The 12,728-nt window shown below is 41.7% G+C and overlaps 1 pseudogene; it reads right to left on the minus strand.

Moving 5' to 3' along the window:
- Positions 1-1,529: 1,529 nt before the first annotated feature.
- LOC119884292 lies at positions 1,530-12,291 on the minus strand (annotated as a pseudogene).
- Between the last annotated feature and the right edge of the window lie 437 nt (positions 12,292-12,728).

The raw sequence follows: 12,728 nt of genomic DNA on the forward strand, positions 1-12,728 counted from the left end.
AAAGAGATCCAAACTGACCACCGAGCCACTTTGCAGGCGGATTGTGATTGGAGGGTGAATGCCACCAATCACCTGTGGAGAGCTCGGGGAGGATGAGCTCACTGCCCCCCCCGCCCACACATGAATAATAATAATAATAACAACAACAACAACAAATTTAAATAATACAAGTTATAAGAATCATGCAATTTGTTATTGCATTTTATTTGTTCAAATTATGCATTCAAATAATTAGCAAAAGCAAAGGCTACACATAAAAATATACTTTTATTATAGACACCAGAGGCAGCCACTGACAAAATGTTACTAATTTATTTAAGCCACTCACAGACCAACAAGTGATGAGATGCAACAGCTACAGTGTTTTTCCCAACATGGTTGCAGTATTTGTTATGTAACTGTCTCCAGGGCTGGTCACCCCCCTCCATCTCTGCCCCTTCACATGAGTCTTGTCGCAGGGCAGGGCTGCCTCTGCTGCCTCCTCTGAAACTGTGATATTCGCACCACACTATGTTTTCTGTCTTTTTTTTTTTTTTTTACATCAGACACAGATGAAAGAGAATGCTGCATAGTGGAAGCATATGGAGTCAATTTCTCTGATGCTCCACCACCACCACTATACCACCACCTCCCGCCACCCACTGGCTGTTAAAGCTGCATGCACGCCTGCCCAGTGACTCTGGGAGTGGAAGAGGCACCGTTATGATTAATATCGCTTTGCTCAACTCTCACAGCAAGGTCATCAGCAGCCATCTGTAGCCTATAAGGCAGTGGAAAAACCCTAATATCCATTTAGATTTGAACATCCCATTGTTTCTCGGCGCTTACATGATTCAGCCCAGTGCACTGGCAAAGTGGCTGGCACGTACACGGGCTGCTCTTTTAAAGTTGTACATTACATTGCACCATATCAAGCCTGCGCTGCTCTGTTTGATGAATTCACAGGTAACTGTTGGAATACAAAAGCACCAAGTTTGTGGGTTTCATGTTCATGCCCAAAATAGCATCTTCTCTGACTATGGTACTGTAAATGAATGTAAAGCTGCTTCATCATTTCTAGCAGGATGACAATTTATTCTCCTCTCATCTAGAGGGCAGTGGAGACCCATGTAAAGAGCAGTGTCTCCGCTGGGATTACAATACATAATGCAGAATTCTCACCTCACTCTCTTTGTATATCTTTTCTTCTGAGCCCCAAGTTACACAGCTGAGGCAACCGTCGGCATATACGTGAGATTTTCCCTGCATATGTCTTATAAAATATTACACTATATGTAATTAGCTTTTGTGGATTTTATTAATGTGAGGGCATTAACTTTGCATGTATCCCACAGACAACTAACCCTGTATAAGAAGAAGTTTATATGGGGGATGCTGTTTGAATTTTTGTGCGTGCAGGGCCTGCAGGAACGGGAAGGGCTGGAGACCGGCAGTCTGGGGTTGCATATTGAGATCAAAGGAGAGTAAGTCAGACATCAACATCTGTCTTCCCCCTTGCCAAATGAGTAGGACCAACTGCTGACAACAGTTCAGATAAAAGATGTTGCTTCATTGTGCTTCACAACAGGGATCTCGCTTTCCATGGCTGCTATCACTGGTCTATATTTCGGGTTGACAGTTGTTGTGATGGCACTCTGCAACAGAGTGGAAACAAGTGTCATGCTACATGAAGGGATTCATTTTGTGTCACATTACCACTGATAAATTGAAGGCATTAGTGATCAAACTTGATTTTATTTTAGAGTCTAGAGTTGTCTTGAGTTACACGTACAATGCAGAATCTTTAATTTTAGAGCTAAACATGTATATGTGGCTATTTAAAAAAAAAATATGTCTCACGCCTTTCCTTAGCTCTTATTGTATTTTCCTGATTCTTCTGTACTTACCAGCATGCTCTTGTTTTCCTGTGTCAGTTGTCAAAAAGGTCCCTGCAGCAATGTCACCAAGATACATTCCTGCATTTATTGTACAGCCCCTGATTGACAGGGACTGTCAGAAGGGTTTGTTGGGCAGGGCTCACCCTGTTCCAGCATCTCTGCTCCAGCTCTCTCTGGAAGCGGGGAAACTCCCTGCGGTCATGGATGCTGGTGAGTAGTTTCCATAGCAGCAACAAAGCCACACCCAGCACCACAACTGATAGCACTGCGGTAATCAGGATCACGTTCGGACCTGATGGGCATTCTTGAGAGACAGAGGAAACAGACTGTCGATATTCCTTCAAAAAATGCACAGTATTTCAGATTAATATGCTTGTTAAATCTTATGGTGGTGAGTGCAAACATCATTAAGTAGTTTTTCTGTTGAAGCCCTTCTTAAAGATACATTTTTACATTAAGAAAAAATCCCTAGAGCTGCTCAAACTGTCAAAATGTATTATTGATATATTGGTGAAGTCATAAAATCCTAGAGAATCTGGTCTGCCTACCTCGTTCAAGAGCTACATAAACGTAGCCAAAGTCTTCTCTTTGTCCAGTCCTCAGCAGGAAGTGCACTCTGCAGCTCTCTGTGTCCACTTCCATACACCTTTGAAGGCCCAGAGAGGGGGGCACTGTTGCTAAGACACCAGCCTGACCTACCAGAGTGAGGTTCAGGTGTGCACGCCTCGTCTCGCACTCCTTTGGATTCATACCCAGTGAGAGGGCCTTGCACAAGATGCATTCTCTGTGGAAAAGAACTATCAGTGTAATCAGAATTGAAACTGTATTTAGAAAAGGACGGCAATGAAAGCAGGCTGAGTTCTCTAATATATTTTTATCATTAAATATCCAGTAAAACCTTGATATACTCCATATGAATTTTCACTTGCTAGAGCTGAAAAGGTCGTGTACGTGTGCAAGGTACAGACACTGGGGCAGGAAGGACAAAGCTCACAAGTTGGGCCTTGGAAGCGGGTGTCATGGCAAGTGCAAGCGCCACAGTGATAGTCCCCCCTGCCTACACAAATCTGTTTATCCTGAGACAGACAAGACTCCAAGGTGAGAGGGCACTCACACGCTTGACCACGAAACGCTGGGAGACACATACACACCCCGCAGACACACCTGCCGTGCCCTGGGATATAACAAACATGTCAGAAGAGTATTATTTCATCACCTCTTCGATTGTGTGACACATCTTATCTGACAGTGGTTGTCTATGTGTTACCCACACCTCCACACTGCAGTTCTTGGTACTGATCACAGCTGAAATCACAGCATTCACAGAACTGCCCATAGTAAGCGTGGTTGGCATTACTGCTGCTCTTGCGACAAACACACTCTCCGTGTCCGCCGCACACTTCTGATTCATTATCACGCCAACAAACGTATGAGTCAACTGCATTGCTCGGCTCTGCTAGATCGCATTCACACAATGTTCCGACCCGCCCCTCTTTACACCTCTAACACATAAAACAAATATATGTTGCTTGATTTTGTCCTGAATAACCTCAAATTAAGCTTATTAGCAAAATTGATGCCATTCAAGCTACTTCACCTACCTGCATGTGCCACACTCCAGAGTGCCGTTGCCATGACTACATGAAGGACTGTGTGGGACCAGGGCCTTTTGTCATGAGCACTTGTATGTGGGGCTCAGCAGGACCTCAACCTCTTCACTATAGCCTTGGGGCTTAATAATAATACGGGGTTGTCTTTGTGAGGCAGTCACGCACAGAGGTGCTGTAATGCTTACATTAAAGCTCACCTAGAGGGGAGGTGAGAATTCCTTGAGCACAATTATAATGCTCCACTAACGAGGTAATCATAATTAGCATTAGCATCAATGGCCACATGCTAACAGAAGCACTTACACTACCGACCACACACAGAGCAAGCCACATGCCTACACAACTCATCACCTATGGAAATGTTGGAGCACTTCCTCCCCTGCTCGCTGCATCTCGGCTTGCGGTGCTTACAGTGGGAAGTTTAGGAGATGTGATAGCCCGGTGGCAACTTGCTGTTCTCCGTAACAACCTCAGAGGTCAGTGCCTGCAGTCAATAGAGCAGTTAACCCCTTAAAGATGAGAAGGTGTCAGCAGGCAACACACCTGAGGGTAATGACCTTTGTGGGAAGGGAGTTTCTGCCTCACTTACATTATACGCTTCGACTATTATCTGCAGGATGTTGTGGGAGTTGCTGGAAAGACTGCACATTCTGGGAGGATGCTTCTTAGGCCCGGCAGCAAAACAACAATATCCTCAACATAGATGAATGAATATGTGCTTATTGACAGTCTGCCAGCTGATTTATATGCTACTCTTTCAAGCAACCCTTCCGTACATGTGGTGTCAAAGCACGGATGCTTGAATTGGAAATCACCCCATCTGATGGATGAAAGTAGTCTATGGGAAAGAAGTTGAATTCGAATAAAACCCCTTAAAAAACAACAACTTAAATGTTACCACTTTTGATTGATCTCTACAAGATCCATGTAAATGTCAAAGGATAAGTCTGTTGATTTTTCTGTTATGTGATCCGAATAAGTATTACTCTGTGTTGATATAGCTGCCATAGACGTCCACTGTTGTTTAAAAAACTATTAAAAACACATCAATGAGCCACACCGTTGCACTGGGTGACATGTCATTACATTGCGCTCAGGCATTGTAGTTTATTGTGATTCAGTCCTACATATACCGTCCTGGTGCTGTAAATACCCACTAGAGCACCAGATGTGCAGCTGAAAGCGGTTTCCAACAAATACACCATTTACTGTTTGCTAATTGTTTTTGAAAATACTAGTCTTAACACATTGTTAGTTTTAGTCTTTTCATGGTATTTATTTGACAATAACAAAAATGCAGAATATCACAAGACTTGACCTTTTATATAGTGTGCAGCCTAGCTAGTTTCAGATTGGATTTGCAGCCATACAATTAAGAAACACGTAAATCATGATGTTCTTCATTGTAGTCAGATTCAATAAATACTTATTTACATCTTGGAAAATTATGTAAAATGATAGGTTCAGATGGAGCATTAGTGAGATCCATTAAGGTATCAGGAAGGTTTGTGAATTTAGCATATTCTTTGGGGAAAAGCTCCATAAAAGTGGTTAAAGGGTGAAATCCTTTCTATACACTACAGCACAATTGCACAAGTGGCACAACTGTGGTGCCGCCACTTTACTTCCGCCCACTTTCCTGGATAGAAAACAACTCTTCATAGCACCAAAGTATGCATTTATGAAAAATGGATGGATGAATAATGAATGAACGGAGAGAGTCACTGCTGTACCTCATACAAGTGAGTGACCTCTACGGTGACAGCGAAGATGGTCTGGATGTTCTTTCGTCTCAATGTTTCGGCGATGTGAGCCACTGAAGGATAGTCCTGACAGAGGGGAGTCAGGGCAGATGCAAAATGCAATGCATAACACTCAGGTGAGAATGTATGTGTAATCAGTAGTTAAGCACACTCTCCCTCTTCCCTCTATCGCTGTCCTCCCACTTTCCCTCCCATCTAACATCTCTTTTAATCGCTCATTTCATTCACTCTCCCTGACAGATTTTCCATTTCCTCCAAATAGATAAATAAGTACCATTCAGAGAGGAGTAACACCAGAGCCTTGCACATCAATTTTCAGCCTTGGGTGGCCATTTATCCAGACAGAAATAGATAAGAGATTATAATGGATCTATATTCACTCCACCTGTCAACTGCCTGGACTGCAATGAGGTCAAGACACATAACACTCCCATGAACTTAATGAGAGAGCTATATGGATTGTTTAACACACAGGGACAAAGATATACACTCACAAGCAGGTAAATAGACACAGACACAGACGTAGCCATGTACACACACACACACACACACACACACACACACACACACACACAGTGAGATTTAGAGATGAAAGCTTTGGTTTGGATTACTCCACAAACACTCCAGCTGTTTCCCATCAGGGTGTGCCTGTCAGCATCTTCTTTACCCAGGGAATTGTGCTGTTGATTCTGACCTTTAAATCACTGTCTTTGACTTCTATCTGCAGCAGCCTGGACCTCTATTTCACTGCTAGGATTGCAGATGGGAATCAATTTAGCACGCGCTGCAATATCTGGTCCATAGGATAAGCATTGTATGCTCCTCTGGACCACTGCTAGCCAGTACATGCAACAGAGTGAAAACACACAAACACACACACATCCCGCTGTGATGGTTTGTTCTGCTGAGCTAAAGCTTTGGTCTTTGTCTGTGAATATAAGCTTGAGATATCACAAAGCTGCATTCATCATTTTTTTTCCCCACAAGAGAAAAGAACGTGAAAACAAAGCAACCCACAAAAGTAAGGCTAAAGTGTTAGCACAAAAGTACCTGCTAACACAGCAGCCAAAGAGCAACATTATTATCCCATTAAAATCGTGTTTCTGTCCACCAAATGAATGGACGTCTGGTATTTACTCTCCTTTCCGGTCTTGTTTGATGTCTATTAACTCCTGAGAAAACTGTCTTGATCTTTAGCTGCTAGATGTTCAACTTCTTTTTAAGCTTGTTGATTACTTTGTCTGCTGTTTGGTTCCTGGCAGGTAGTCTAGCCTACTGGGCTTTTGAGAGGTTTTTCTCTTTTACTGCTGAAAATAGCTGCTGCTAGAGCTGGAAATTGGGTTGATGAGAATGATAAAACTTAACCATGCAGTAAATTTGCCAAAAACTAAACAAAACCATGAGCTAAATATGGGTATTAAACCTCAATACAAGTACCAACAAGTTTTGAAAAACAGAAATGCTACTTTTGCTAGCAACCTGACTCATATGAACAATAAATTTGCTGTATTTTAAGTGTTTATATAGCTGCTTGTGTTTAGACACATATAACTTTTGAGAACTTCTTTTGTCAAGGGTTTTATTTTCATGTTTTATATACCTCAAAGTCAGGAAATCAGAATAAGTATTGTTTTGGTATTGGCATAAAAACCCAGGAGAGCTGATGCAGAGCTTGATAACTATTTTCTCTAGATTATAAAAATGGCCCCTTTGACCTTACACATAGCCATTTAACAAAGTGTTAATATTAAAAATAAATTGCTAAATCAGGCTCTAAAATATTTCTAATACCAAACCTGGGAATTTGCTCTTGTGTACACATTTTTATATATGACACTTTAGTGACACTGTACATCGGCGGGCAGTACATTGCCGCCGAGTTTTCCATCTCCAGCAAAGTGGAAGCCAGCATCAGTAGAAAACACCAGCAGACGAGTCACATTCTTTCAGCCGATCCGCTCCTACAAACGAAGAACATCAAACAGTCAATAAACTGCCAATTGGCAGCAAATGGAGCACCGTGACTGATATAAGTATTTCTGACAGGCTTTGGGAAAAGAATTACCTTTCTGCTTTTGTATTTAATCAAATGACTGTGGATGAGTTATAATGTATTCCTTCATGCTCTTTAGGGCTTAAATCACTCAAACCAGTCATTATAAAATTATTAAAATCAAATTTCCATATTGTTATTGAGTTTAAAATACACCCAAAACTAACTGGTGCAGTTTCCCAAAGGAAGATTAGTATTCTGAAATGCTCCTCTCATCTATTGTCTGCAGTCTTTGCACTTCCTCCACATAAACGCCCACCCAAACGAAAACAACAATCTCAGTATTGCAGTCCTGCTCCCTGCTGGGCTTCCTTGCATTACCTCACACACGGCGGCCTGCATCACGGCATCCAGCCCTCCCTCTGGTAAATCCAGGTTTGCCCGAGATCTGCTGCCCCCCCACTGCCTCTGTGAAGAGGCTTCCATTGGCGGTGAAACTCAGGACATGGTGGTAGGTGAAAGGAGGGGCGCCGGGCCAGGGCTCCTTCCTCTTACAGAGGTAGCTGAGCATGTCCTTCACAGTGCTGATGTACGGCATCACAAATGCACCAAAGCCTTTTGGAGAGGGAATGAATGGAAAGGGGGTAAGAGGTAGCGCAAAGTTTTGAGAAGCGATTTTGTGACTGAAGGGTGGAAAGTGAATAAGTAATGCTCTCCCTTCTCTCAAAAGCTACCAGTTGTCCTTGAGCAAAGCGCTTAATCCCCAATCGCTCCAATAGTGCTGCTCAGTGGCCAGTAGTAAGATTATTATTGTACCGGGCAGCTCCCAGGTGTGTAGCTGTGTGAATGTGACACAGGAGTACACCATAAAAAGGAGTATGGAGGTATAAAAAGTTAAGACAATTTATGTTAGCCTACATTTCAGGAGAGAAGGAAATGGAAACGAAGGCAGATAGACCAATTCTAAAGTCACTGGTAGTATTCCTCATCTCTTCCATAAGGTCAACTCCCAACTTCTTGATATTGGGCAGGTCGTCCTCCATGGAGAACGATAGATCCATCAGGTGGTACAGGTCTATGGGGTAGTCCTCCACACGTCACCTCAAAGCTCTGGGGTTCACCTACAAATAGCAAAATGTGGTAATTTCTTTGGAAACATAATTACACAGCTGTAACACTAAGGACATGTCCTGGGTTTTTGGATGTGTTACTGTCTTGATGAGGAGTTTCTACTCACAAATCATATACAGTAAGTTTAGGACATTTGTTTAGAGTCTGTATTTTTAAATTTGAACATTTTCGGCCAACAACTGAGTTACAGTGATTTTTTTATATTTTCACGGCAAGTTACTATATGTAATAGCATTTAGACCATCATGTAGAGAGATACAGTTTTAATTTGACAGTTAATTCATAAATAAAATGTGGAAAAAATTTAATTTTTTGCAGTTGTTAGTTTCTTTAAGGGGTAGAGGGTTTCTGGGGGATTTTGGACACATGAACTCAGTATTTCTAGCTGTGCCATTCATCTTCCGCCATTTATCCAGTGGCATCAGGCTAAGAATGTTAGTCCAGACATCACTCTCCCCAGCAGTGTTTTCCAGCTCCTCCTGGGGGATCCTGAGGTGTCCCCAAGCCAGATGAGATATATAATCTCTCTGATTTACAATCAAATTAAAATCCATCTGGAAAACTGCCACATATATAATTTTGAAATATTCCATATATCAGTCACAGGGTAAAACAACTTGTTTAAGATGAATGTGTACTTTCTATCTATACCATAGTTTGCCGTAAAGCCCGCTGCTTCTGTTTGCAATCAGGAACGTTGCTTCTTGAGCTAAAGACTCTATGAGGTTAAGCTATGTTATTTCCAGAAGAACTATGTCCTCCACTTCACTGTGGTGTGGAGGAAATCTCATCACAATTGATTACAAAACTCAATTTCACTCTACAACATGTTGTATTGTGACAACCTACCTACAATTGACTCAGGAAATTGACTTTCCTGAGTCAGCACAGTCCATGTGTTAAGAAATCACCTCTTCTGGAAAGTTATCCATATACTGTCCTTTAATTAGTTGGCAACTGCTTTCCAACTGCTTTTCTATGTGACTTCTTTGTGCCTGAATTTCCCCAGACCTCCGTGAGCCTGATAGACAAAGATGAATGAAATGAAATGAAAATTTAATTATCATGCATATCACCCCCTTTGTCAAAAACACCTCCTGCAATGGACCGGTGACCTGTCCAGGGTGTACCCTGCCTTTGCCCGATGCCAGCTGGGATTTGCTCCAGCCCCCCGCGACCCTGTACGCAGATCAAGCGGTTGACGATGGATGGATGGATGGGATGGAAAAACACCTACCTGGCCTGAGGTACAGCAGGATAGTCTGAGGCTGGAGTTCAGTGACCTTTCTGTGCTGCCCATAGTGTCTTTGTTCTTTAGGATGGGAGGTGATCTTTATAAGGACAGTGGAACCTCTGGGGTCTTCCAGGCGAGCAAAAGGACAGCCCCTCCTCAGCAGCGCCCCGGCTGTGTCACAGCGTTCCCATACGTGCTGGCCCACTTCTAGAAAAGGTTTAGGTCGAGTTCAGTCCCTTTTAAACAAACTCAAAAATGAAAATGGAAGATACTAAGGCAGCTAAGACTAAATGACATACTATAGTGCAAAATGGCAATTTGCATAAAGAAATGATGTAGACTACAGACTATAGACAGGGTGTGAATGCGATAATGAAAGGTGTGTATGTTTTTCAGTGTTTGCTCACAGCTGCATCTTTCCATTTGCATATAAAGTTATCAACACTATAACACTCTTATATATATGATGGCCTACTTCAGCACTTAATTTTATTGTGTTTATGTTGGGACAACTTACATCAAGCTTATATTATTTTTCAAAACAACGTGTCAATAACAAGATAAGATGATTCAAATGTAATGTAAATCATTTTTAACATATGGTCTCCAGCAGGGGCAAGTGTTTTGTTTTGATTTTAGATCATTTTTCAACTACAGTCTCAATTTTGAAACATCAAAATGATAACTTTCTGTCATCAGTTATCAATACTTATGAGGACATGCCTTTGCATAATATGCTTAAAACCTTGATTGAATTATCAATTTGTCTTTTAAATTCTCCAAATAATAAATAAATTAAATAAATTACTGATTGCACATTTAAACAAGGAATTAATTTCCAAATAATTCATAGCCTTTCCCAAAAAGCATTTCTCATATAAAGGAACCGAACTAAGAAGCTTTTTCATGGTTCCATAGAGTGCACAGGGGTGTCTCACCTGTGATCGCTTCGCAGAGGATGGCTGAGTGTGTTTCCGAGGTCACTCACCTCCTCAGCACACCAAGCACAGTGTGGCCCTGCAGCCAGACACTGGCCACAGCTCATGACACCCTGACCTTGACATTCGTGAGCTGAATGGAACAGAAACCCGCCAAAAGTTACACTTTTCCACTGCATTAATCTGTGCAAGAGACATTTTTTATTTTCACATCCTGGTCTGGTATGTAGAGGTTCACTGTGGGAGTATTTAGATTAGATCCGTTTTTCTTTTCCTCTCATTTTTTGTTCCTTAACTGTGTGATTGAAATACAAAAGCCCCCACAAAACTGTCAGCCATAAATGTCCACTTTTGTTGTCAATTGCCCAGCAAAAGCACTTTCACAATTTACCACTTGAAAACCATGTATATCTTGTACTGTCCTTGATTTTCCATATCAGAAACCTCAAAAATTTAATTTTCCAATTCAATCTTCAATGTCAGACATCTTGACCGAATACATCAATTCCTGATCTTAAAGTAGACATTATGAAAAATATGCTAATTTGCAATCTTGCCGAGAATTACATGAGAAGATTAATGCCATTTTCATATACGTACACTAAATATGAAGTTACGACCAGAAGGTGGTTAACTTAGCATAGCATGAAGCCTGGAAACAGGGGGAAACAGCTAGTTTTGCTTTGTCCAAAGGTAACAAAATCTAACTGCCAGCACAGCTAAAGTTCACTTATATCTGGTTTGTTTAAATTGTATAAAACCAAGGTGTGAAAATGAAAGGTTGCAGTTTTACAGGGAGGGTCAGGAGCAGTGACTTCTTGGAGTCCTGTCTTCAGCGTGAGATTGCCAGGCAAAAAGTGAAGACTTTAGAAGGTCACTGCTCCCCGGCAAGAAATGGAGCACAACCTCCTGTAAAACCACAAACTGACAAGCACCTTGTTACGTTTGGACAAAATCAGACCAGTTATTTCCCCCCGTTTCCAGTCTTTATGCTAAACTAAGCTAACCAGCTGCTGGCTCTTGTTTCAGATTTAACGGTCAGACATGAGAGAGGTATAGATCTTCTCATCTAACTGTCGACAAGAAACTGAATAAGCATACAGTTCCTTGAACTTCCTTGAATTTGAATCCAACCTGTTTCATTTTATCAACATGACGGTGCTGAAATGCCTCACAGAGAAATGAACACATGACCGCCTGCTATCCCATTACATCTAAATCTACACTTGCATTTAAAAAAGGGCCTCTCGGCCCCGAGGAGATGACAAGTGCTAATTTTAAGTGGCAAACAACTGGTGGGATCCAGGCTACAATCTAAATGAGAATTTCTGAGTAGGAAGAATAATGAGACAGTTTACTTTTATTGCATCCTCAATGAGAAAAGTATTGACCCACCTTGAGTTCCCGTGGCATTGTATCTGCAACACAATAACAGGACAGCGGCAAATAGCAGGCTCATCTGGAAAAAAAAAAGAGAAGGAAAGCAATTTTCTTACTAAAAACATGAACCATTCTTTCCTCTCAAATCATTAAGGTGGAGTGGAGTTGTAATTGCTGTTTAAGGAAAATAATCTCTGCACAGAGAAGCTCACAAAAGAAGCCAACATTTGATCTACTGGGTGTTTGGTTTATACAATAGAAATAAGAGGCACTTACCTTGAACAATTCAGCTGTGTGGAGACAAACATGAAGGACGAGGGGGTGTCTTCCCTCTTGGGGAGGGACCAGATGGTTCCTCTGTACATCCTGTTCAGTACATGATCTGGGGGACTCCACCATGACTCCCTCCCTCTGTTATCCTCTTTCTTATAGCAGCCACAAGAGGATCTGCCAGCTTATGTTTCAGGGTCCTGAGCAGCAAATGATCTCTTCAAGTAAGGCCAAAGATAAAGAGAATAAGTCCCTGGTTTTCTGCTGAGAAAAGCTGAAGAACAGGAAAAGACACTTTCTGTCATACTTGTCCTCATAGAGTACAGGGCTGGTGTTAGAGAGCAAACGCTATCTCTTTCAATTTTTGCTATGCTCTCTGCTTTCTCAATTGTTTGCCCTTGCTGACCACTGTATGAGACTAAAGCCTATACGGTATTGACCTAACTGCACACAAGCTAAATTAGTTTTGAGGATGTGTTTTTTGCTAAAAATCCACCTTACCTATGCAGAAGCTTGGAAATTTCCACATTTA

This window comes from Micropterus salmoides, unplaced genomic scaffold (genome assembly GCF_014851395.1).
Source record: "Micropterus salmoides isolate LMB-PRFRI ecotype aquatic unplaced genomic scaffold, ASM1485139v1 Ms_hic_scaffold_1, whole genome shotgun sequence".
Classification (NCBI taxonomy): domain Eukaryota; kingdom Metazoa; phylum Chordata; class Actinopteri; order Centrarchiformes; family Centrarchidae; genus Micropterus; species Micropterus salmoides.